At 45.1% G+C, this 24,675-nt stretch overlaps 1 long non-coding RNA gene across 1 annotated transcript in view; it reads right to left on the reverse strand.

The window, feature by feature from the left end:
- The window catches only part of LOC122708854, a 152,867-nt gene extending 130,150 nt beyond the window's left edge, over positions 1 to 22,717 (reverse strand). Inside the window, exon 1 of the long non-coding RNA XR_006345334.1 lies at positions 22,075 to 22,717. This is a non-coding gene — a long non-coding RNA (uncharacterized LOC122708854). The remainder of the gene's footprint in view (positions 1 to 22,074) is intronic.
- Positions 22,718 to 24,675: the final 1,958 nt, after the last annotated feature.

Below are 24,675 nucleotides of genomic sequence, written 5' to 3' on the forward strand. Positions count from 1 at the left end.
AAACTGCAAAATGCTGATTTTTAAAAATCAAAGAAAGAAATAGACATATCATATGTTCATGTAGTGGAAGATTCAACATAGTAACAATGACAATTCTCTCAGAATTGAGCTATAGGTTCAATGTAATTCCTATCAAAATCCCAGCAATATTTTTGTAGGTATAGACAAACTTATTCTCAAATTTATATGGAGAGCCACAGATCCTGGAATAGCTAACACAATCTTGAAAAATAAAAATAAAGTTAAGAATATCACTCTATCCTATATTAAGGCTTACTATGCAGCTACAGTAATCAAGAGAGTGTGAGATCGATGGAAGGACAGACATAAATCAATGAAACAGAATAAAGAACTCAGAAATAGTACCTACAAATATGCCCACTTGATTTTTGACAAAGATACACAGCAATTCAGTGGTGAAGGAGAGTCTTTGCAACAAATGGTGTTGGAGCAATTGGATATCCATAGGTCAAAAATGGAACTTTGACCTATCTAAATCTCACACATTTAACTCAAAACGGATCACAAATGTAAAGGTAAAACACAAAACTATAGTACTTTTAGAAAACAATGTTGGAGAAAATCTTGGGGATGTATAACAAATCATATCAGAATGAGATATCACTACACATCCTATCGGAATGGCTAAAAGAAAAAGTAGTGACACCAACAAACTCTGGCAAGAATGTGGAGAAACTGGATCGTTCATAAAGTACTGCTGGGAATGCAAAACAGTAGAGCCACCGGAGAAACAATTTGTCAGTTTTTACAAGACTAAACATGTACTGCTATAAAGCCCTGTAATTGCACTTTGGGACATTTATCCCAGAAAAATAAAAACATTCACATAAAACACTGCACACAAATGTTCATGGTAGTATTATTTATAGTAAAGTTTTTCTGTAAAACTGGAACAATTCAGATGTTCTTCAATGGGTGAATGGTTAAATGAATCATGGTATATCCATACTCAGCAATAAACGGAAATAAACTATTGATACACTCAATGACTTCTATGAGTCTCCAGGGATTCAGTTTAGTTCAGTTCAGTAGCTCAGTCGTGTCTGACTCTTTGCAACCCCATGGACTGCAGCACGCCAGGCCTCCCTGTCCATCACCAACTCCTGGAGTTTACTCAAACTCATATCCATTGAGTCAGTGATGTCATCCACCCATCTCATCCTCTATCATCCCCTTCTCCTCCTGCCTTCAATCTTCCCCAGCATCAGAGTCTTTTCAAATGAGTCAGCTCTTCACTTCAGGTGGCCAAAGTATTGGAGTTTCAGCTTCAGCATCAGTCCTACCAATGTATATTCAGGTTGATTTCCTTTAGGATGGACTGCTTGGATCTCCTTACAGTCCAAGGGACTCTCAAGAGTCTTCTCCAACACCACAGTTCAAAAGCATCAATTCTTCGGTGCTCAGCTTTCTTTGTAGTCCAACTCTCACATCCATACATGACTACTAGAAAAACCATAGCCTTGACTAGACGGACCTTTGTTGGCAAAGTAATGTCTCCAGGGATTAGGCTGCATGAAAAAAAAGCCAGTCCCAAAAGGTTACATACGGTTTAAGTCCACTTATATAACAATCTTGAAATGACAAAATTATAAAGACAGAGAAGAAAGTAGTGGTTGTAAGGAGGAAGGGATGGAGAAAAGTGGGTGGGTGTGGTTATAAAAGAGCAATAGGAGAGATCCTTGTAGTGACGGAAACCTTCTGCATTTTGACTGTATCAATGCCAACATCGCTGATGTGACATTCACCTATAGTTTTGCAAAATGTTACTATCGAAGAAAATTGGGTAAATGGTATGTGAGGTTTCTCTGCATTATTCCTTAGAATTGCATGTGAGCATGCAATTACATCAAAATTAAAGGTTTAATTTAAAAATTAAGTGTGAGGGGAGGAGAGGGTGAGATGTATGGAAAGAGTAACATGGAAATTTACATTACCAGATGTAAAAGAGATAGCCAATAGGAATTTACTGTATGTCTCAGAAAACTCAAACAGGAGCTCTGTATCAACATAGAGGGGTGGAATGGAGAGGGAGATGGGAGAGAGATTCAAAAGGGAGGGGATATACGTATACCTATGGCTGATTCATGTTGAGGTTTGACAGAAAACAACAAAATTCTGTAAAGCAATTATCCTTCAATTAAAAAATAGATAATTTTTTTTTAAATTTAAAAACATAAAAATAAAAATTAAGTGTAAATGTGTCACATATATGTAAGACTTAAAACTGTAAAACTTGTAAAAGAGGACACAGGAGAAAATCTTTGTAATCTTGTGCATGCATGCTCAGTCGTGTCTGACTCTGCAACCAGGTGAACTATAGCCTACCGGGTTCCTCTGCCCCTGGGGTTCTCCCAGCAAGAATACTGGAGTGGGTTGCCATTTCCTTCTCCATGGGATCATCTCAACCCACAAATCGAACCCATGTCTCCTGCGTCTCCCGCATTGCAGGTGGCTTGTTTACCACTGAACCACCAGGAAACCCCTTGTAAACTTGAGCTAGGCAAATATTTGTGAGGTTAGAGAGCAAAAGCACAATCCATGAAAGAACAAATTGATAAAATGGAAGTCATTGAAAATAAAATTGCAACTCTTCAAGACAATGTTAATAGAATGAAAAGACAAGTCACAGCCTGGGAGAGAGCTTGGCAAAGCATTCTCTAATAAAGGAGTGATATCAGAATATAGGGCTACCTTGGGGGTAGCCAAGTGGTAGAGAATCTGTGGTAAAGAATCAGTGGTAAAGAATCTGCCTGCAAAGCAGGAGAGGTGGGTTCAATCCCTGGTCAGGGAAGATCCCCTGGAGAAGGAAATGTCAACCCACTGCAGCACTCTAGCCAGTAAATCCCATGGACAGAGGAGCTTGGCGGGCTACAGTCCATGGGGTTGCAGAATCGGCCACTATTTGGTGACTAAAACAACAGCAGCAATCCAACATATATGTGTGTGTATATATATATAACCCAATATATGTATATATATATAACCCAATATATGTATATTTTATAATCCTACATGTATATATATGTTTAACTCTCAAAACTCAACAATAAAATACAGCCCAATTTTTTAAATGACCAAAGTATTTAAACAGAAATTCATCGAAAATGCCATACATGAAATTCACATAAAAGCTTCACGTTATCACTAGTTGTTAGAGAATTGCAAGTTAAACCCACAATGAGATACCACCATCAGCTAGAACAGCTGAAATTCAAAAGACTGACCACGCCAAATGTTGACAAAAATAGGGAAGAACTAGCAGTCTCAACTCTAGTGGTGGAAATGTAAAACGGTACAACTGCTTTGGAAAACAATCTGGCCGTTTCCTAAAAAGTTAAACACATGCCTACTATATGATCAACTATTCCACTCCTACATATTAATATTTACACAAAAGAGAAAGAAGCATATGTCCATATAAATACTTGTACATGAATATTTATAGCAGTTTTATTTCTAAGGCCCAAAATTGGAAACAGCCTAAACGTTCATCCACAGATGAATGAATAAACAAACTGTGGTAAATCCATAGAATGGAATACTTCCCAGCAGTAAAAAGGAATGAGTTATTGATACACACAACAGCATGGATGAATCTCAAAATAATTACGCTGAGTGGAAGAAGTTAGGGAAAAAAGACTACAAGCTGTATAATTCCATTTATATAAATCCTACAAAATGCAAACTAATATCTAGTGACAGAAAGCAGATCAGTGGTTATGGGGTTAGGATGCTGGGTGTTCTGTGGTGGTTTCAGGGTATATACCTATGTCAAACATCAATGAATACATTTTAAATATATACAGCTTACTAGATATCAATTACAATCCAAAAAAGTTGTCTAGAATAAATACAATATAATTTTCTCATTAAAGTGTATTTTTGTGTTGACGTATATGGGGGTTATTTTTTTTAATGAATTAAAAAATAAATATGTTAAACATTTCTCTGCATTTCTAACATGATAAACACTAACAAATATAACCCCCAAGGGAAAGTTCTTACAGGACCCCAATTTATAAGTGTATGAAAGGTCCTTACACCAAAAATTTTGAGAACTGCTGTCCTAGGGGCTAGAGACCCTGTCTTTTCATCCTTCTCAGCATCACCAGCACCCACAACCATCCTGGGCATGGAGCAGAGGTATGCAATGGGTATGCGCACAGTGATGAGATGGGTCTCTCCAGCCGGATTTCATCCTTCTCTTTCCTTCACTGGCTTCCTGGGGAAATAGGTTTGAAAAGTATGGAACCCTATCTCCTCTTACAGTAAAGAAGAGATGCCGTCTGAAGCCATTTCCCCAGGCTCCAGTCTTCCTGGTAGGAACTGTGAGCCTGATTTCTGGAATGTTCTTCTCACTGCTCACTCAAGATAAACAGACTCTCCTACAGTAAAGCCAGATCTCATGCCCAGGTCAACACAGGCTGCCCTATGCTGGCCATGGCACCCTGAGGCCCTAACAGAAAGGAAACCTGAGTAAAATACCCCAGGCCTGGGAGCCAGGAGACACCCCTGTGTCTTCACCTGTCCCCTTCTGGGGTGCAGCTGGCCTCCTGGTTGCCCTGCCCCCTCCCAAGCATGCCTCCCCCTCAAACAGAGTCTACCTCCTCCACAGATAACTCCACAAGGACTTCAAGACTTAGGCTTACCTGGCCTAAGAAAAACAGGAGGAGTAGCCACGCTGCCTGAAGACCGTGATGGGCTGTCAGATAAGCCCGGGACTCAACAAAGACAGCCTTCTATTCCCCGCAGGAGTGTTGCTTTTGACATTTGCTGCTTCTGTCCCATGGGCTAAAAGTGGGGAGGATATTAGAAGCCTCTATGATGACCACAGGATCATGTCCCTTAAATTAAGTGGCTCCCAGGCCACAGGTCTGGACGGCAAATTATCCACCCTGGGGAGGCGAGAGACAAAGAGAGACAGCTCCTTCCTGCGGCAGGCTCAGGTGACACTTGGCCCCCAGGCTGGACTGGATCCCTGAGCTGTGCTAAGACGGGATCCTCACCGGGCCCTGGGACACAGTCCAGCCCCATCCAGGAAAGGGGAGTAGATGTCGGGGGAATTTGGTTCCAGGAGGACTCACTGGATCTGCACCCAGAGTGAAAGAGAACCAAGAAAGGCAGGTCTCTCTTCCTGCAAGTCAGCTCTGCATTGCCCCTTAAGATGCCAGCAGAGGGGCCAGAGGACAAACCCAGGGTCAGTGGGCTCAGAAGAAATGCCAGGGTCTCTGAGTGGATATGAATGAACTGAAGGGACGAAGGGATGAAGAGGGTGAAGAGAAGAAGCAGAAAATTAGAAGAACACGTGACCTAGGGGAAAGCAACTTGGCTTTATGACCATTGTCCCCAGAGTGTGGTCTCAGACAAGCAGCAGCAGCAGCATCTGGAAATCAGTTAGGAATATCAGTTCTCAGACCTTCCCTCCCACCCTGCCCCACCCCGCCCCTGCTGCATCGGAGTCCGGGGATGGCGCCCACCATGTTTTCAACCTGCCCTCCAGCTCAAGCCTGAGTTTGGGCGGGGCTTCTCAGACTTGGCCACACATTGCAATCACCTGGGTGAATTTAAAGCCAAGCTCAGTGATGCCGTTTCATACATACTATCCATGGGGCTCTCCAAGCAAAAATACTGGAACCATGAAATTAAAAGACACTTGCTCCTTGGAAGAAAAGCTATGACAAAACTAGACAGTGTATTGAAAAGGAGAGACATCACTCTGCTGACAAAGATCTATATAGTCAAACCTATGGTTTTTCCAGTAGTCATGTACCGATGTGAGAGTTGGACCACAAATAAGGCTGAGCACCGAAGAACTGATGCTTTCGAATTGTGCTGGAGAAAACTCCTGAGAGTCCCTTGGACTGCAAGATCACACCAGTCAATCCTAAATGATATCAACCCTGAATATTCATTGGAAGGTCTGTTGCTGAAGCTCCAATACTTTGGCTGCCTGATGCAAAGAGCTGACTCATTGGAAAAGACCCTGATGCCAGGAAAGGTAAAAGGAGAAGGGGGTGGCAGAGGATGAGATGGTTAGATAGCATCACTGATGCAATGGACATAAATTTGAGCAAACTCTAAGAGTTAGTGAAGGACAGAAAGCCTGGTGTGCTATAGTCCATGGGGTCACAGAAAGGGGAACACAACTTAGTAACTGACCAACAACAGTGATACCTGGGTCTCACAGCAGTCAGTCTGGTTTGATGGATCTGGGGTACACCCTGGGCACCAGAATTTCAGGCTTAGCTGTGTGTCAGGCAGCTGGGAAGGTTCTAAAACATGTCATGGCTGGGCCTTCTCCCTGGGCCTAAGGAATCAGAATCTCCAGGGTGAACTAAGCATTTCTAACAAGCACCTCCACTTATGTGATTCCAATACAGTCAGGGTTTTGAGAAGCATCACCTTAGGAATTTCCCCGAAAGATTTGTTCTTCTGAGCTTTGCCAACAGACCTAAACTTCTAACATAGCACCTCATCCCTTTCAAATAACGTACCAGTCATTTGACTGTCATCAAGTGACATTTGAAGTGACTTCTGAGCCCCATGCACTGACCTCTAAAAAATTTTTAAATAAGCCATATGAAAGTACACATTGGCTACATTTTACAAAGGAAGAGCATGGGATGGGGGAGCAGGGCAGAAAAGAAAGAAAAGAAAGGTGGATGGATAAGGAAGAAGCAGAGAGGTGACTTTTTTTTTTTTAATACAATGGGGAAAACGAAATAAGGTGAGTCAGTCAAGAGTCTCTTTGGAAATACCCAGGAAGTCCTGCCCACAAGAATAATAAGTACGCTTCCCTTCCCACGCCACCCCTGGCCCACTTATTCCAGGGGAGGTTAAACAAACAATTTGTTTTGCCTTTTGAAAGGGGGTGTAGAAATCCATCACCAAGGAAAAAAGTGAAAGAGCAGCAAGCCAGCTGAGATGCTTCCAATAAAGATAAAGGGCAAAATCAGTGAGTCGACAAGGGTCTGGATAAATGCGATGGCTGAGATTAACCTGAAAGTAACTTGCCAGCCCCGTCTGCGGGGGCAGGAGGGCGAGGCCCAAGGAGCCACAGGGAGAGCTGGGCTAGAGTTGGCTCCTGGAACCACATGTGAAGCCAACAGCTCTGGAAGCATTGTTTTGGATGAAGTCCTGGATGCGCGCCAGCCTAATAAATAGGAGCATTGTAATTGCTTATTTACATGTCACTCTCCTCCACTAGACCGTGGCCTCCTGAAGGGCTGGGATGTCGGTCACCCTGTCCCTGGCTCCCAGCGTCTGGCACGGACCAACTGGCAGAGAAACCAACTGGCCAGTGGTTCTACAAGGCGTTTTCTGGGGCCATGTGTAAATAGCCTATTCTTTAGAGGGACTGAGAAAGTTACATAAAATCCTGGCTTAGTTAACTTGTGCCCAGATGATAGAGATGGAACAGGGAGCTTCCATTCTTTGAAGCCCAGCACCGTTCAAGAAGCTGTGTAGTGTGGGTGAAACAGCGTCCTCCAAAAACTCATGTCCTCCAGGAACCTTGGAATGGGACCTGATCTGAAAATAGGGTCTTGGCAGATGAAGAAGGTGAGATCGTGCTGGATTCGAGTGGGCGCTAACCCCATGCAGGTGTTCTTGTAAGAGGCAGGAAAAGACAGCTGGAGACACAGAGAGGAGACGGCCACGTCACGACTAAGCAGATGGCAGTGATGCCATCAGAAGCTGAAAAAGGCAAAGAAGATCATCCCCTAGAAGCTTCCAAGGAAGCATGGACCTGCTGACACCTTGATTTCAGACTTCCAGCTTCCAGAACCCTGAGACAATCAGTGTTTGCTGTTGGAAGCTGTATGTGCAGGTGGAGTTCAGTGCTTGCAACAACCCTGAGAGGGGGGATATTACAAGCCCTGACTTAGAGGTGAGTGGAGGAAGCCTGCAAGTCGTGAATGTCACTCAGGTCGACACGGCCAGGAACAGGAATCAAGGAGTCATCGCTTTCCTGCCCAGTCGAAAACAATTCCAAACAAGGGTAAAAGGAACACTGCAATGCAGCCAGGCGGGTAGATGCAGTACAGCCTAGAGATGGGCACTCTCTCGACACCCGTCCTAAACATGCAGCACTGACAATTACAACCCAGGCAGACACGCTTCTCGGGGTAACGCCGGCCAAGACGTCTCTGCAGGACTGCGGTGTGTATAAGGGAAAGCCTCACGTTTTCGACTACAAAGACCTAGAGAGACAGAACACGTAATCAAAGGGAGCACATGAAAGGGAGACACATATGCTAACCATAATGTGCTATTTCTACTTAGAGGAGAAGAAAAAAGTCATCTACATTTTTCTAGAGTCAATGTCTCCTGATTCTGTTTCAAGATGATAGTAAAAAGCTACTTGCATCTGACACAGGCATGTTAAGATCTTAAGAAGGCAAGAACATAATAAGGGAGACATTAAAAAAAAAAAAACTTCATTCTCATTCTTCTTGGCACTTCCTTTGAAGAGTATTTAAAGTGGCTGGGAGCACTGGAAAATATGGTCTTCCATATTTGGAATTCCTCTTTTTCTTTTACACAATAGAAAATGGTTAAAGCTATCAGTGACATCTCTACTTGCCCCTGAGGTGGTCTTTAAAGATTTTAAAGCTCCGGAAATATAATGGATGAAAAAAAAAGACAAAATAATCCCAGTGTCAAATAATCTGCTTCTCTGTCCTCCCTATCTGGAAGAGTAGAATTAATTTTTACATAATAATTTTTACATAAATAATCCAGCCCCACTGCTTTTTAGGAGTTCATTAAGATTTAATGATCATTCATCTTTGGGGGCTTCCCTAGCAGCTCAGACAGTAAAGAATCTGCCTGTGATGCAGGGGACACAGGCTGGATCCCTGGGTTGGGAAGATCCCCTGGAGAAGGAAATGGCAACCACTCTAGGATTCTTGCCTGGAGAATCCCATGGACAGAAGGGCCTGATGAGCCACAGTCCATGGGCTCACAAAGAGTCGGACATGACTAAGCGGCTAACTCATTCACTCACTGTCCTCCCATATGTGCATGAAATTTGAGGAACCCCTGTTTAGCATTCAGATAATGAGATGGTGGACCCTCTCTTTGGTTAATTGAAATCCCAGGTCCCTGACATAGGCAACCGGGAAAGATGTTTATTTGGCTTAAACTGCAATTCTGCATATTCTGGACATTTATTTCTCCTCATCCCATGTTTTATTCTCCCACATCTCTCATGGATCTTTTCTTGGATGGAGGAGCATTAACAGTAGTGGACCAACACGGAACAGGAGGAAGAACAGGGGTTTGGGAGGAGGGTCGCCAGATTTAGGTTGCCACTTGAATTTGAATTTTGTATGAACAACAAAAAATTTTAAGGAGTATATCAAAAATGGGCTTCCCTGTTGGCTCAGCGGTTAAGAATGCCCCTGCAAGGAGACGCAGATTCAATCTCTGGGTCAGGAAGATCCCCTGGAAGAGGGCATGGCAACCCACTCCAGTATTCTTGCCTGGAGAATCCCATGGACAGAGGAGCCTGGTGAGCTATACAGTTCATGGGGTCGCAAAAAGTCGGACACGACTGAAGGGACTTGGCACGCCACACATTTATCCAAAATAATGCATGGAACATACACCCTAAAAAGTTACATCTTGCCTGTCTGAAATTTACATTTAACTGGGCATCCTATATCTTTATTTGCTAAATCTGACAACATTAGTGGAGAATTGGCCAGACCTCTTTTGCCAAGCCAGTTTTGCTATTAACTATGCAAACGTGGGCAGGTTAGTGCAGATTCAGTCTCCGTTGCTGTATAATGTGGGTCATTCCTCACCATTTACAGGGTGATGTCCCAATCATTCACAACCAGGCTGCCAGCGGCCCCACCATCAGCCCTCCCAATTGCATTTCTTCTGCCCATAGAATGGCATTTACAAGATGCTTATAGAGCTTGGGTGTCATGGTTCTCTTACTTACATGTTTTTGTTCATGGGGTTACATTTGCCTAGAATAGTTTCCCTGTCCCAGTGCATGTATACCCACATACACACACACACACACACACACACACACACACACTCACACCCCACTACATTCCCACCCCACTGCTGGCATGTCTTCTGTTGATCCTTTAAGACTTGACTCTGGCCTCAACTCCTCCAGGGAATTCACTCTCCCACACCCCTTCCCCAGGGTGGGTAGAGATCACTTCTCCACTTTTCCACAATCCCTGGGCTCATAACATGGGTCTCTGTTATACTTCTCTTTAAGCAGCTTTATTCCTCATCAAATCATGGGCTCCTTGTCAGCTCCCTTTATGCTGCTGTGCTAGGTCATTTCAGGCATATCTGACTCTTTGCGACCCTATGGACTGTATCCCACCAAGCTCCTCTGTCCATGGGATTCTCCAGGCAAGAATCCTGGAGTGGGTTGCCATGCCCTCCTCCAGGGGATTTTCCTGACCCAGGGATCAAACCTGTGTCGCTTATGTCTCCTGCATTGGCAGGCAAGGATTCTTTACTACTAGCGCCACCCGGGAAGCCCGAGTTCCCTTTGCTTCACCCTAAACTAGCAATCCCAGGCAGGAAACCTCAGTGGCTTGTCTCCAGGCCCACAGGAACACCCAGACCTCTCTGCCACTACAGACATGAGCCCAGCTTTCAGGTTATAAAAGTACTCATTCTTTATATATTGCTTTATGTATTTAATGTATATAATGTATATAATGCTTTATGTATTTCCCCTATTTTTAATTTAAATTTATTTTTAATTGGAGGATAATTTCTTTACAATATTGTGTTGGTTTCTGCCTTATATCAGCATGAATCAGCCACAGGTATACATATGTTCCCCTCTCTTTTAAACCTCCCTCCCACCTCCCACCCCAACCCACCCCTCTAGTTTGCCACAGAGTACCTGATTTGAGCTCCCTGTGTCATAGAGCAAATTCTTATTTCCCCCATTTTTTCTTGCTGTTTTACCTGAATCCTACAAACCACACAATACAAATCTATGCAAGACAGACTACAAAGTATCTGAGTCCCAGGGCTAAATGAAAATGCAAATCCCTTGTTCAAAAATTATGAAGAATATCAAGATAACAAGAGCAGAGACTTAAACTAGATGTGGGCCTTTCCTAAGCATGGGGCAGCTGCATGGGTCACAAGGCCAAAGAGCCCGCCTAAGTCCATGCTTCCTTAGTTGTGCCCACCTGGGCTACCTGTGCACCCTCAACCTAATATCTGCAGGATTCAGCCTCCTGCCTGTACCCCTAGAGTTTCACCGAGAAATTTCTGGGACCTGCCTGTTTCAGAATTTTATGGAGCATTGGGGAAGCACTCTATACCCAGGGGTTCACATAGAATAATCACTTAGTGTTTGAGGGTGATCGTGAATAGAGAAGCCAAACATTTTGGTCAACAGTTTCAAATTCTATCGGACAAATTACAACAGTCAGGTACAAAGGCAGCAGCAAAAGATATCAAGGGATAAACAGCCTTCGGGGGCTGCTCGTATTCAACTAGAATCCTGGGGCCAGAACCGGAAGAACCCCAATATGGGTGGACCTCACTCAATCCAGTAAGGTGGGATAGAATAGAAGGCTGAGTGAGAAAAACCTCTTTCTTTCTGCCTGACTGTCTTTGAGCTGGGACCTCTGTCTTCGGCCTTCAGTCACAGACTCTAAATGGAAAACACAGCATCGGTTCTTTTGAGGCTTGATTTTTTTATCCTCCATACCCAGGTGGCACAGTGATAAAAAATCCGCCTGCCAGTGCAGGAGACACAGAGATGAGGGTTCGATCCCTGGGTCGGGAAGATCCCTTGGAGGAGGAAATGACAACCTACTCCAGCATTCTTGCCTGGAGAATTCCGTGGACAGAGGAGCCTGGTGGGCTACAGTCCATTGGGGTCTAGAGTCGAACACCACTGAGCACATACACAAATAATCACCTGAGCACCAACAGGGGTAATGAGCTATCTGTAGATACACGTCATCCAGAGACATCTTCACAGACACACCCTGAATAATATTTATCCAAATAGCTGGGTATCCTCTGGCACAGCCAAGTTGACAACACAAATTAACCGTCACAGGAAGAAATCAAGGCAGAATTCCAACATGGACCCAGATTCCTGCCCCTGTGTATCCACACCCAGCACAGTCCCTCACCTTGAGTAGGTGGGACCAGTGAATATGATAAGCTGTCTCTCCCTTGATTCAATTATGTTAGATAGCAAAGGTTATGAGATAGTCACTCGTATAATTAAATTACTCAGGAAATCAACCCGGAATATTCACTACAAGGACTGATCCTGAAGCTGAAGCTCCTGTACTTCTGTCCTATACTGGACACCTGATGCGAAGAGCTAAATCATTGGAAAAGACTCTAATGCTGGAAAAGATTGAAGACAGGAGGAGAAGGGGGAGACAAACTCAATGGACATGAGTTTGAGCAAACACCAGGAGATAATGAAGGACAGGGAAGCCTGGCATGCTGCAGTCTATGGGGTCGCAAAGAGTCAAACACAACTTAGTGACCGAACGACAAATAAGACTCTGTCTCAGCAGACAGAAGGGAGAGATTTTCTTTTGCTTGATGACTGGCCTTGAAGAAGGGCATTGCCACATTTTAGTTGGGCCAGTGAGGGGGCCACATGGCAAGACATTCACTGCAGGTGACATTTAGCTGACAGCCAGCAAGAAAGCAGAGACCTTAGTCCTGCAACCACAAGGAGTTGAATTCTACCAACAACCCCATGAGCTTGGAAGTGAACCCTGAGCTCAAGAAGAGAAGAAGCCAGTGGGCACCCTGACTGCAGCCTAGGGAGACCCTCAGCAGAAGACCCAGTTAAGCCATGTCCAGTATCCTGACCCATAGCAAGGGTGAGACGGGTGTTGTTTTAACTGCTAAATATATGGTGATCTGTTACACAGCAATAGAAAATGAATACAATGGCAAAGCACATTTTTAACATGAAAGGACTGTGAGGAGTGCTGCTTCCTAAACATCAGCCTTTGCAGTCTATCTTCCCAAACCCCAGCAGGAGTACCATCCTCCCCCCAGGATTTGTGGCCATGACTCACAAGGTCTGCCCATGTTGGACACCTGAGAGCTACTTGCCTCAGTCTCTTTTTCTGCAGCAACACCCAAAGAACAGTCTGGTATCCTAGCTATGTGAGGTTTTTTAACTTATTTACACTTTATAAGTGAATGTATATAAGTATATATTTATATTTTAATAGCTATTAAAGTGAGGAAGTGCTCACTTGTGTTGCATGTAATGTCACAACGTATTTTCCCCCTGGTGTGAGGGTTACCCAGGTGAACCCAGTAGTAAAGAATCTGCCTGCCAAGTGGGAGACACGGGTTTGATCCCTGGGCTGGGAAGACCCCCCCCTAAAGTAAGAAATGGCAAAACACCCCAGAATCCTTGTCTGAGAGATCCCATGGACAGAGGAGCCTGGCAGGCTACAGTCCATGGGGTTGCAAAGAGTGGGACATAACTGAAGCAACTAAAGAGCAACAGCGGTGAGTCCCATATCCAGAAGATACAGCGCTGCAGGTCACACCACTGTCTTCAGCAGTTCCTGAGGGTCTTCAGTGGCCTCCCTCAGACCACCCTTAGCTTTGTCACAGCTGTCAGGGAGAGAGGCGTTCATTGTTTTCTGCTAAATTATGAGAAGTTGAGTCACAAATAGGCTCACTCCACCATCTGCCATCTTTCCCGGTCTTTCGCTACTCACAGTAGAATGTCCATCACTGAAGCTCTTTGTCACTTTATAAACGTATCCTTTCAACAACTTAAGAGCAAAGCCAGAAGCTGCGTACCCTGTGCTAATTTGCAAATTTCCAAGGCATGAATTTTAATTGGTGCACCTTTAGGCTGGTGAGGGTCTTAGGAGTCCTCTCTGCATTCACATCTGTGGCCGGTTTTCTGCTCAGCCCATAAAAAACTTCAAGAAAAATGACACTGAAAAGGAATGCTTATGATGAAATTTTTAAAAGTGCATGTTGTATAAAAACAAGAATATTGAAGAAATAGCAGAAAAACTTGCTAAAAGACTGGAAGGGGCAGAGTGGACCTCTGCAGTTTTTTGCCATTCACTTCCCATTCACTTCCCATTCATCTTCTGGTAACAGTCCCAATTTCTTGGGAAAAGCAGGCTTTCTTCATGTGTAGCCTATGCACTTTCAGGTGAGGTTGGCTGTACCCATGCACCAAGGCTGGACAGGTGACTGGACTGGGGCCTAAATTAAAGCATCACATTCCTTGGGGATCACACAGCCCTTTGGAGTCAATGGAAACAATGAGCCTTGCTGGGAACCTTGAGGGAACTTAGCCTTTTAGTGCTGGACTTGAACCACGGAGACTGTAGACCTGAAACTGATGACAGCATTTTTGCTGCCACTTGGAGCCTTTAGTCAGCTCTGAGAAGAGCAGAACTGAGTGACAGAGAGAAACTAAGGCTTAATAACATCACTGAGCCCTGAATCAAGCCATATCTGAAGCTTACATTTCTCCATCTTTTACTTACTAGTTCAATACACTCTTTTCATCAATTTTTCACAGTCATTTTCAGCCAAAATATTCCTTATTAGGACAAGAAGTCCCTTCAATGTTTTAGGAATGCTGTATTGCTGGGCCTATCATTGATTCATGAATATGGGATTAATCAAGATCTCAGGACATATCTTTCATCAGAGATGACTATTCTTTCAGAGAATTAGTCACTCTTCCCTTGATTTTTTCCTTACTAATGAACAATTATTCATTTGTAAATGCTCTCAGCCACAAGTAACAGAATATTCAACTGAAAATGATTTAAACTACTAGTTTCCCACAATTGGGCTGCAGGTTAGCCTTCTCAGAATTGGTTGGGTAGTTCAACAATGCCACCAAAGACCCCGGCTCTTTCTATCCTTCCTCTGTCCTGCCATCCTCACAAGTTGCTGACCCTCGTGGTCACAAGATGACTGCTGTAGCACCAGACGTCATATCCTCACATGACAGCGTCCTATCTGTGCAAGAAGGAAGAGGGTGGGAGCGAAGGGCTTTCTTCTCATAACGTTCTCTGCCTTTTATCAGGAAGGAAAATCTTTCCCAAAATCCCTCACAAACTCCCCATTATTGGCCAGGACTAGGTTACATGTGTTCTCATAAATCACTCACCAGCTAAGAAGGATAGAGTTTCCACGGCTGGTTTACACCAAGCTTATCAAGGAAAAAGGGAGACTAGCTCTTGGAAGGCATCTACCACCTACAGTGAAAGTTAGAGGACTCATTCATCTACCCTCAGAAAACCAAGACTAACATTAACTTATAAAAGGAAGACACACCGGGCAGGTAAATTCCAATTTTAGCCAAGCCAAGCTCAGCGTTCTCCTTTGCCCTTAAAATAAGATCAGAATAAGCCAGAGGGAAAGGCACCAATGTTAAAAATCTATATTTGGATCCCCTAGGGCAGGAAGAGATGAGTGAAAGCCGGAGGGCCTGTCCTGTGCACGACTTCATCTGCCCCCCGGCAACGAATTCTAAAAATAGAAGACCTTTGAGAGTCATGTATTTTAAATAGCAAAGCTCCTCTCCTTCCCTGCTACAAATTAAATTTTCATGATGAGGAAGGAATGACAGATACATTTTGCTTTAGCAGAACAAGTGAAGGTGACATTTTGAACCTTGGAGCTGGCGTTTCCTAGCTGTGTGGCCTTGGGCAAGCTGGTCCCCTTCTCCATGCCTTGGTTTTCTCACCTGGACTATGAAGGTGTTGGTAATATCTACCTCAAAGGGGAGCATTGCAAACTGATCATCTGGTTACTCTCAATTATGAGGTTCTTTTGCTCTAGTATCAGTTGTTCAGCTGCCCAGTCATTTCTTCTTGGCGACCCCATGGACTGCAGCACATCAGGCTTCCCTGTCCTTCATTATCTCTCACAGTTTGCTCAAACTCATGTCCATTGAGTCATTGATGCCATCCAACCATCTCATCCTCTCTCACCCCCTTCTCCTCCTGCCCTCAATCTTTCCCAACATCAAGGTCTTTTCCAAGTATCAGTAGTCTCCAACAATTAGATGTAAATGGGGCTAGGGTTTCCTCCCCATAACCTCCCTTCCCAATGAAAGTTAGTTTCAGACTGATTGTGGCCCATATATAAACATTTATTAGCAAAGAGGCAGAAAAACAGTCACATAGCTCTTCTGCAAACTTGAGGAAGTGTCAGCTGCTCGTTCTTTTTTTTAAAAAAATCTATTTATTTATTTGACTATTTCAGGCAATTTATTTATTTGACTGCACATGGGATCTTTAGGCATGTGGGATCTTCGTTGCAGCATGTGGGATCTAGTTCCCTGACCAGGGATCAAACCTGGGCCCCCTGCATTGGGAGCTCAGAGTCTTAACCAGCTGTCCTCATTTCAGGTGCTTCAGTGGCACTTACATGAAAGGTCAGTGTCATTCAAAGTCATGCCGAAGGTCACTCCTTAGACACAGGCAGTAAGACTCCTCCAAAGCACTAGCTGGACTAGGCCGGCTCAGAATCAAGCTTGGGTGTAGACTGCTGGACTCCCTGCACATTCCCCTACATGCTGACACAGTGGAGAGATGCTGGTTTCATTCATCCAGACATTGAATGCATAATTCACCAATGGAAAGCAATTTCCCTCATCTGTTATGCTATGAACAACAGTCCTGGTTCTGATTGTCCGGAAGCCTGGCGTCCTGCAGTCCATGGGGTCTCAAAGAGTCAGACACGACTGAGCAACTGAACTGAACTGAACTGAAAGATAACTAAGGGGCTTCCCCGGTGGCTCAGTGGTAAAGAACACACCCACTAATGCAGGTTGGATCCGCAGGAAGATTCAAGAAGATCGGCTGGAGAAGGGAATGGCAACCCGCTCCAGTATTCTTGTCTGGGACATCCCATGGACAGAGGAGCCTGGTAGGCTGAAGTCCATGGGGTCACAAAGAGTCTGATACAACTAAGTGCATAAGCAGCAACAACAACAACAAAGATGACTACAGCCTACAGTACCTACTTATAGACGGCTTCCCTTGTGGCTCAGAGGGTAAAGTGTCTGCCTGCAATGCTGGAGACCTGGGTTCGATCCCTGAGTCGGGAAGATCCCCTGGAGAAGGAAATGGCAACCCACTCCAGTACTCTTGCCTGGAAAATCCCATGGAAGGAGGAGCCTGGTAGGCTACAGTCCACAGGGTCACAAAGAGTCGGACACGACTGAGCGACTTCGCTTCACCTACTTATAGAGAGCACCCTTGGGAATAATATTTCAAATACTAACTGACCACCTCTGGGTGTTTCTTCCCAAGTTGAGCGATTGCTTGCCACTAGAGTGTGGGTGGTAACCATCCAGTCCACACATTTATGTCTAATAGTCCAGGCTGAAGTATTTTAAATTGTGTTAAGAGCACAAATGAGGAGAAATGCTAGTTAATGAATACAAACTGCCGGCATGCAGGCAGGATGAAAGGAAAGAGGGAAGCAGGACTCAAGTCAGTGCCTGTCTTTACCTCCTCCCATGACGATCCGGGAACAAGCTGAAGCCCTCATCTTCTTGCCACTTCGGATGTCTTGTAGAGCAGCATTAATTATATGCTCTTCTTCCTCCTCTAAAACCATCTCAAGCTCCCCTTAGTTGCTCATTCAAGACTGCACAATCTGGTCCAATCTTGTCTCTCCATCTCCCACTACCCACAGCAACCAGAGGGCTCTCCGTGCCTCTGCTGGCAGCGTGTCCTTTAACCAGGATGGCCTCACCACTCCTACATCAGAAGCTCGCCTGGCCTTCAGAGGCCCCCTCCTCCACCAACTTGCTCCGTGTCCTGGAACAAGTCACCTTGCCTTCCATTTCCTCATCTCTAATCCAAGAAAATTCAATTAAATGATATGCAAAGTCTTAAGCATCTATTCCAGAACTGCAGAGAGTCTGAGGTTTTGCACTAATTGCAAGCAAACCCATGAGCCTGCCACAGTTTCCTGAATGCTAGAAGAAGACACGAGATGCCCAAGTCAGAGACCAAGGACATTACTGCTGGTACAGGGCAGCAGTCAGTATGAGCTTCATTTTCATACCCAACTGCAAACAAAGCTGCCTGATCTTTGGGGCAGACAGGAAACAAACTTAGCTTGTGCTCCAGAAGAACACACTAACTCTATCTTCCAAGTCTGTTCACCAGACAAAACCCTTGAAAAAGGAGTCTGGAACCAAAGTCATCAGCATGGAGAAATGTACCAGAAACCCATGGAGAATGTACCAGTCTCTTCCCACTTCCCTTCAAGCTTGACAATTCAGTTGAACTCATCATCCTGCCCTCAAAATAGTTCCTCTTCACACTTATGTTTCTCTGGGTGAGAGCACTCACCCCCTCTTCAGCTCCTCTCGTCCCTTCTCACCATCTCCACCTGCATGGACTATTGTGACCTTGATCCTGAAGTTTGGGTGTCCGTTTATCACAGTCTCACTTTCCAACCCATCTTTCCCACACTGCTTTCCAAGAGCACAGCTCTGTATCTGCCTCTGATGAAAAACTACCCATGCCTCCCTCCTGCCTCCTGGCTTAAGTCTCAACTCCTTCCAGACACTATATTCCTTTTTAAATAACACATATCTTGAAACCAGATCCTATCTATTTTTCCAACACTAATTAATGGAAAAGGTCCGTATAGTCAAAGCTATGGTTTTTCCAGTAATCATGTATGGATGCGAGAGTTGGACTAGAAAGAAGGCTGAGCGCCAAAGAATTGATGCTTTCAAGTTGTGGTGCTGGAGAAGACTCTTAAGAGTCCCTTGGACACCAAGGAGGTCAAACCAGTCAATCCTAAAGCAAATCAACCTTGAATATTCATTGGAAGGACTGATGCTGAAGCTGAAGCCCCAGTTCTTTGGCCACCTGATGTGAAGAGCTGACTCAATGGAAAAGACCCTGATGCTGGGAAAGATTAAGGGCAGAAGGAGAAGGGGGCAACAGGGGATAAAATGGTGGGATGGCATCATCAACTCAGTGGACATGAGACTGAGCAAACTCCGGGAGATAGTGGAGGACAGAGAAGCCTGGCATGCAGCAGTCCTTGGGGCTGCAAAGAGGTGGATGTGATTTAGCGACTGAATAACAACAACAAGAAATAAATATATGTAGAATAAACTGTCTAAGGCATGTCCCAGTCTTCCAGTCATTAGATTTAAAAGATAAAGATGGGATGAATTGAGAGAGTAGCATTGATATGTATACACTAGCATGTGTAAAATGGATAGCTAGTGGGAAGCTGCCGTATAACACAGGGAGCTCAGCTCAGGGTTCTGCGACGACCTAGAGGGGTGGGTGGGATGGGGTGGGAGGGAGGCTCAAGGGGAAGGGGATACGTGTACACATGGGGCTGATTCACGTTGTTGTACGGCAGAAATGAACACAACACTGTAAAGCAATTATACTCCAATTTGTTACGAATAAATAAACAATAGACCCAAAAAATAAAAGACATTAAGTTCCCACTAAGCATAGGATAGGCTTGAGGGAAATAGCAAGCAGGAATAAGCCATTAAACAGTAGATTTTCCTTTTTATATAGTTTTTTAGTGGGTTGTTTTTAAAGGAGGGGGTGGAGATGTGGGTGTTTGTATTTGAGGATTGTAATCATTGATTTATGCATTAGCTACAGAAGACACTGTTCAGTCAGAATCTGCCTCAAACACCCCAAGCACAGGCCAGCTCCGTGGAAGGATCAAGGGACCTGCACTTGACATGCCTTTCTGGGGGCTGCTGGGGAGCAGAGAGGGCTGCTTGTCAGTACCTTGAGGCCCAAAGAGGTGAAACCCTACACTCAAAGGAAAGACGCCCCATAAATGGACCAAACATAGCACTCTCCATCTGACAGGTATGATTGTCCTTTTCGTAGTAATAGGACAGAACATTTTAATTCAGGTCTGGTTTTAAAAAAAAAAAAAATGCAAGACATATGGAGTAAGGGTAAGGAGCTCCAAGGGCAGAAACAGCCAGTTCTTTCTGTCACAGGGAAGACCCTGTGACCCCCGTTGATCCGGTTACCCGGGGTCAGCACACACATCATTAAAAAGAGTCCATTTCCAATAATGGGCACTTTTCCCTAAAGACCCAATATTCTTTTGCCAATCAAACAGTGTGTTGTTCAGAATCCTCTGGGTTTCCTGGAATTTCTCTGAAATGTTTCCGATGCCTCGGGAACCATTTGAAAACATTTGAATTTTAAATCACAACTTTGGGAGCGAGTGGCCTGTACCTGGTTCCCCGCCCCGCCCCACACCTCTGCTCCCTTCTCTCCCCCGCCTGCCCTAGTCTAGTGACACCTCAAACAGCTTGGCATGCCATCCCGGAGCAGATTCTCACTCCCGTCAGAGGAAGGACAACCATAGGAGCCATCCTCCCCTCACTTTTCACCCCACATCAAAGGCACAGAAAGAACTGCCTGGGTTGTTGAAGCATGGCTGGGCCGGAGCTGCGCTATAAAGGCTCATGAGAACCCACTCTGCATATATCTATTCCCAAATCTGTGTTCAGTGACATCACCTTGGAAGCTTGAAATGAGCCACAGTAGGAGCATTTACACCAAAGAAATCAGCAAACACGATGGACCAGACCTTGCTTCCACCCCACCCCCAGAGCCCCTGGTGAAACATTGACCAGCACACCACTGTTTATCTGACAACTAGCTACAGCCTTTTTTCATCTCTGCTTCATCAGCACCGATAAAGAGAAACTGGAACAGCCCCTGGTTTCTGCTGGACTGCAGTTACAGTAAAACCTTCATGAATTCCACCAAATTAAAGAGGCATGACCTCTCCTGTTGAGAGCTCAGGCCGCCTTCCTTTTATCAGGCTCTGTCCTCTAGAACCATCTCTCATTTCATCCATTAAGGCACTTCCTAAGCCTTTCTCCTCCAAACGTGCAATAAAACAAACTGGTCTTTATTGCTGTCTCTCTCCAGGCCCCCTTGAAATTACATTTTCCAGTCTATAGCAATCTCCTCCGCCCCGAGGAAGCCTGGGAGAGGAGCGCCAGGTTTGATCAAGTTTCACTCTGTATTTTCATTTGCAGTCTTGCATGGACTCCGATTCAAGGACTACTTTGCTTTCCTTCTGCTAAAAACCCTCAAGTTGTTGGAAAGGCTGGCCTCGGGCCCACCCGGGGGTTATGCTGCTTGACGGATTCCCCATTTCTGCAGCACCTTTTTGGTACTAGGAGGCACTCTCCTTTGTGCAAATTAAGGACACTGAACAAGCTTCGGTGTGTCCCTAAAGGTCATGGTCTAGCCCCAGGACCGTGCCAGGGAGAATGCAGCTTCTTCCTCGCAGCAGAGAAGCACCAAGTCATAAACAGACAGGAAACCGCCTGCAATGGGCACTAAGCTGATGATCACTAGTGCTTTAGCAACACCTTCTAGAAAGCCTGCATCCCACGACCCGTGAATTCTCAGCCCGTTGAAAGAGCACTTTGATCTGTAACCAGATCTTACCCGGAAACTGGAGTCCCCTTTTCCCTGTTGCAATGAATTGCAGCGATGCACGTGCCATTTTGCTTCCGTTAGGAAGCAGAGAAGCAGAAAGGTGCTCAGACCTCTAGCACGCCCTCTCCCCCGCCCCTCACTCACTGCGTCTGACTGCTACTAAGTGTCAGCTCATGAGGGCTTCCCTGGTGGCTCAGCAACGCACAAGAAGGGATTCAAACCCTGGGCTGGGAAGATCCCCTGGAGAAGGGAAGGGCTACCCACTCCAGTACTCTTGCCTGGGAAATCCCGTGGACAGAAGAGCCTGGCGGGCTACAGTTATGTAGCCTGGCGGACAGTTATATGTCCTGGCGGACATAACTGAGAGACCAAACAACAGCAATAACAGTTAGCTCATAATGACTTGAACACTCACCTCTTAACAAGAAACTCCTGATAACCTAAAATTTTTCACAGCCTGTAGGAATGGAGATAAGCAAGTGGACTTTGGTCACTGTCACAGTCAGGTGGGATGGAGAAAAGAGGATAGATGGAAGCAATGAAGCACAACTCCCCCTCCCCCCAAATCATGCACATAAGTAATCACCTTCTTCAGCTCCACGAGTGACCCATCCCCATGAAAGACGCCATGTGGTGAGAATTACTTAAATCCCAGGAGGCAGGGAACGATGTGTGGGCTTCAGTTCAACGAGGCCACATTTCTCCATGTTTTGGGGTCAAAAGAGAACCCTAAGGATGGGCTTCTTCAACACATCTTCCCAACCAGCAGGCTGAGGGTCAGGCCACATCCGATGGTGGGCAGAAGTAGTGGGAGCTGGAGTGGAGAGGTGGAGTACCACTCACACACACATAGGTGTGGAGACATGTGTGAGTGTGCAAGCAGATGTGTTCAAGGGCTGGGACAGGGAGCACACGTGATACGGTGGAGGCAGGCAGAGCTGATGAGTGGATGAGGACGGACAGACGGTCACTCGCTTCTCTGTGAATTATTAGAAGTCCCATCTGCATCAGCAACTGAAGGAGGGTAGAAACCTCTAATATGGTGAAAGCCACAGTGAAATGATCCTAAGTCTTGCTGGAAACCAGCTTTTCAGTAAAACCTCATGTACCCGTTTTTCTGCGAACAGTATCCAGCCCCATTTTTTCCAGGCAAAGAATTTTCAAATCCATTTCCTTTTGCAAACATAGTTTGAATGGGTGCATGGTGTAGATGTTATGCTGGTGGCCATGCTTTCTGGGTGTGTGTGTGTGTGTGTGTGTATGTGTGTTTAATCACGATGCTTGCCCTTTTTCTGTGCTTGAAACAACCTTTTACGGGCATAAGTACACAAGCCAAGTCACAGCTTGGCAGCCCCGAGGAACAGCTTAGCACCATCATGTACCCACCCAGCTCAGTTCTGAACCACCAGAAAAAAATAGCTCTGTACTCTCAATCTTGGGCTGTGGGATGAAAGCAGGAATTTTCTGACCCACAGAACAACCTCAAAACCATACTGCCAAGTACACAGGGGAAATAGCAGATATAGAAACTTGGTTGATCATCTTCAGTTGTTTAAAAAAAAAAAAAATAGAGTCCTGATGACCAAAAGAGCAATCCAGACCCTAACTAGTCGCTATTGCAAAACTATTTTAGAGAACTTAGATAACATAGAGTTCCAGTCTTTAACAGCTTTATCCAGGGCCGTGGAGATCTTCCATTCCTGATGGTCATATCTAGAGCTGAAAGGGACTTCAAAACTATGAATATCACAGTAATTTCGTCTAGAGAGAACGAGGGGGCAACTAAGGGTGGGGGAATCAAGGGTGGCCACTGGGTGCGGGCATTATTCTAAGTCTTGACCTGGGTGATATTGACACCATTTACTCAAGTGTTTACTTTGTGGAAATTCACACGTTCTGTGTGCATTCCTATATCTGTGTTATCTTTCTTCTAATTTATTTTTCTTTGTTTTTCCTTAAGTTGCTCAGGCCCATCTCTTCACACTGCAGAGTAACAAATTGAGGCCCACACAGCCAAGTTAAGGAGCAGGTAAGGAGTTAAAAGGGCGCATCCTCATTAATAGTGTAGTTCTCTGACCACCATAATTTGGCACTTAATGCATGGCTGACAATGTTATATGGGTTTTTTGCATTTTTCCAAATGGATTGGAAACTATCACTAAGGACTGTGTCTTAAGCTTCATGTTGCACATGGGTACACACACACATACACACACATGCACGCACACACACACACGCGCACACACACACACACACACACACACATACACACAGGGCTGAAATCAGAGTAGATGCTATTAATTCTTCCTGGTCTGTATACCAAGCTGAGCATTCCCACTCGCTCTGGTTAACTCAAAGGAGCAATCCTGCTCTAGCCAAGCCCCCCACGGCCTGCACTTCAGGTTGCTCTCTTGTCTCCCTGTCTAGTCTCTGGCCTTCAACATCTGCAATGGCTCTTTTGATTTGGGGAACCTATAGGCCCCTGCTTTGTTCCCTTTTCACCGGTCCTGTGGCATCTTTGCTGCCCTGCATGAAAAACTGCTCACATTGGTCCAGGTCCCCCCACCCCTGGCCCAGCCAAGACCTACCCACTTCCATGAGTGGGTGTGGAGAGGGGCAGAGGAGAAAGAGAAGGGATTCAGTCAAGTGATGGATCAATAATTAGGAACCGATCAGGACTCAGAAGCTAAGCTAAGCTGGACAACTTCAAAGCTAGTTCAGTCAAATGTCCTAGATGCTGAAGCACTGGGAAAATCTTTTCAGGAAACACAACACAGATTGCTTAAGAAAGAAATGGGGAAAAGGGGGGATGGACCAGGTGTGAGGAGGAACTGAGCCGCAGAGCATCACCATCCAGGAGGTGAGCGGGATGTACGAGTGGCTACGGACCACGGGGGACCACGGAGGACTGACAATCAGATGACAATCAGGGTCCCTCCCCTCTAAAGCCTTCCCACTTTGACTTCGTTCCCAACTAGTCTAAGGATCTTCTTAACCCAACAAAGAAAATAAACAGTGAACACCATAAGCAACCAAGAAAACGTACGTTCCTGGTTACAGAAGAGATTTGCCTGATCTAGGGAAGTTCACGCCCCATAAAGGATGGATTCCTGGTGAGCCAAGACTTATTTGTATAAAATGCAGGAAAAAGCTAGCTGCTATGATACTTGTGATTTTCCCATGTAAA

The sequence above is a fragment of the Cervus elaphus genome, chromosome 15, assembly GCF_910594005.1.
Source record: "Cervus elaphus chromosome 15, mCerEla1.1, whole genome shotgun sequence".
NCBI classification, from domain to species: domain Eukaryota; kingdom Metazoa; phylum Chordata; class Mammalia; order Artiodactyla; family Cervidae; genus Cervus; species Cervus elaphus.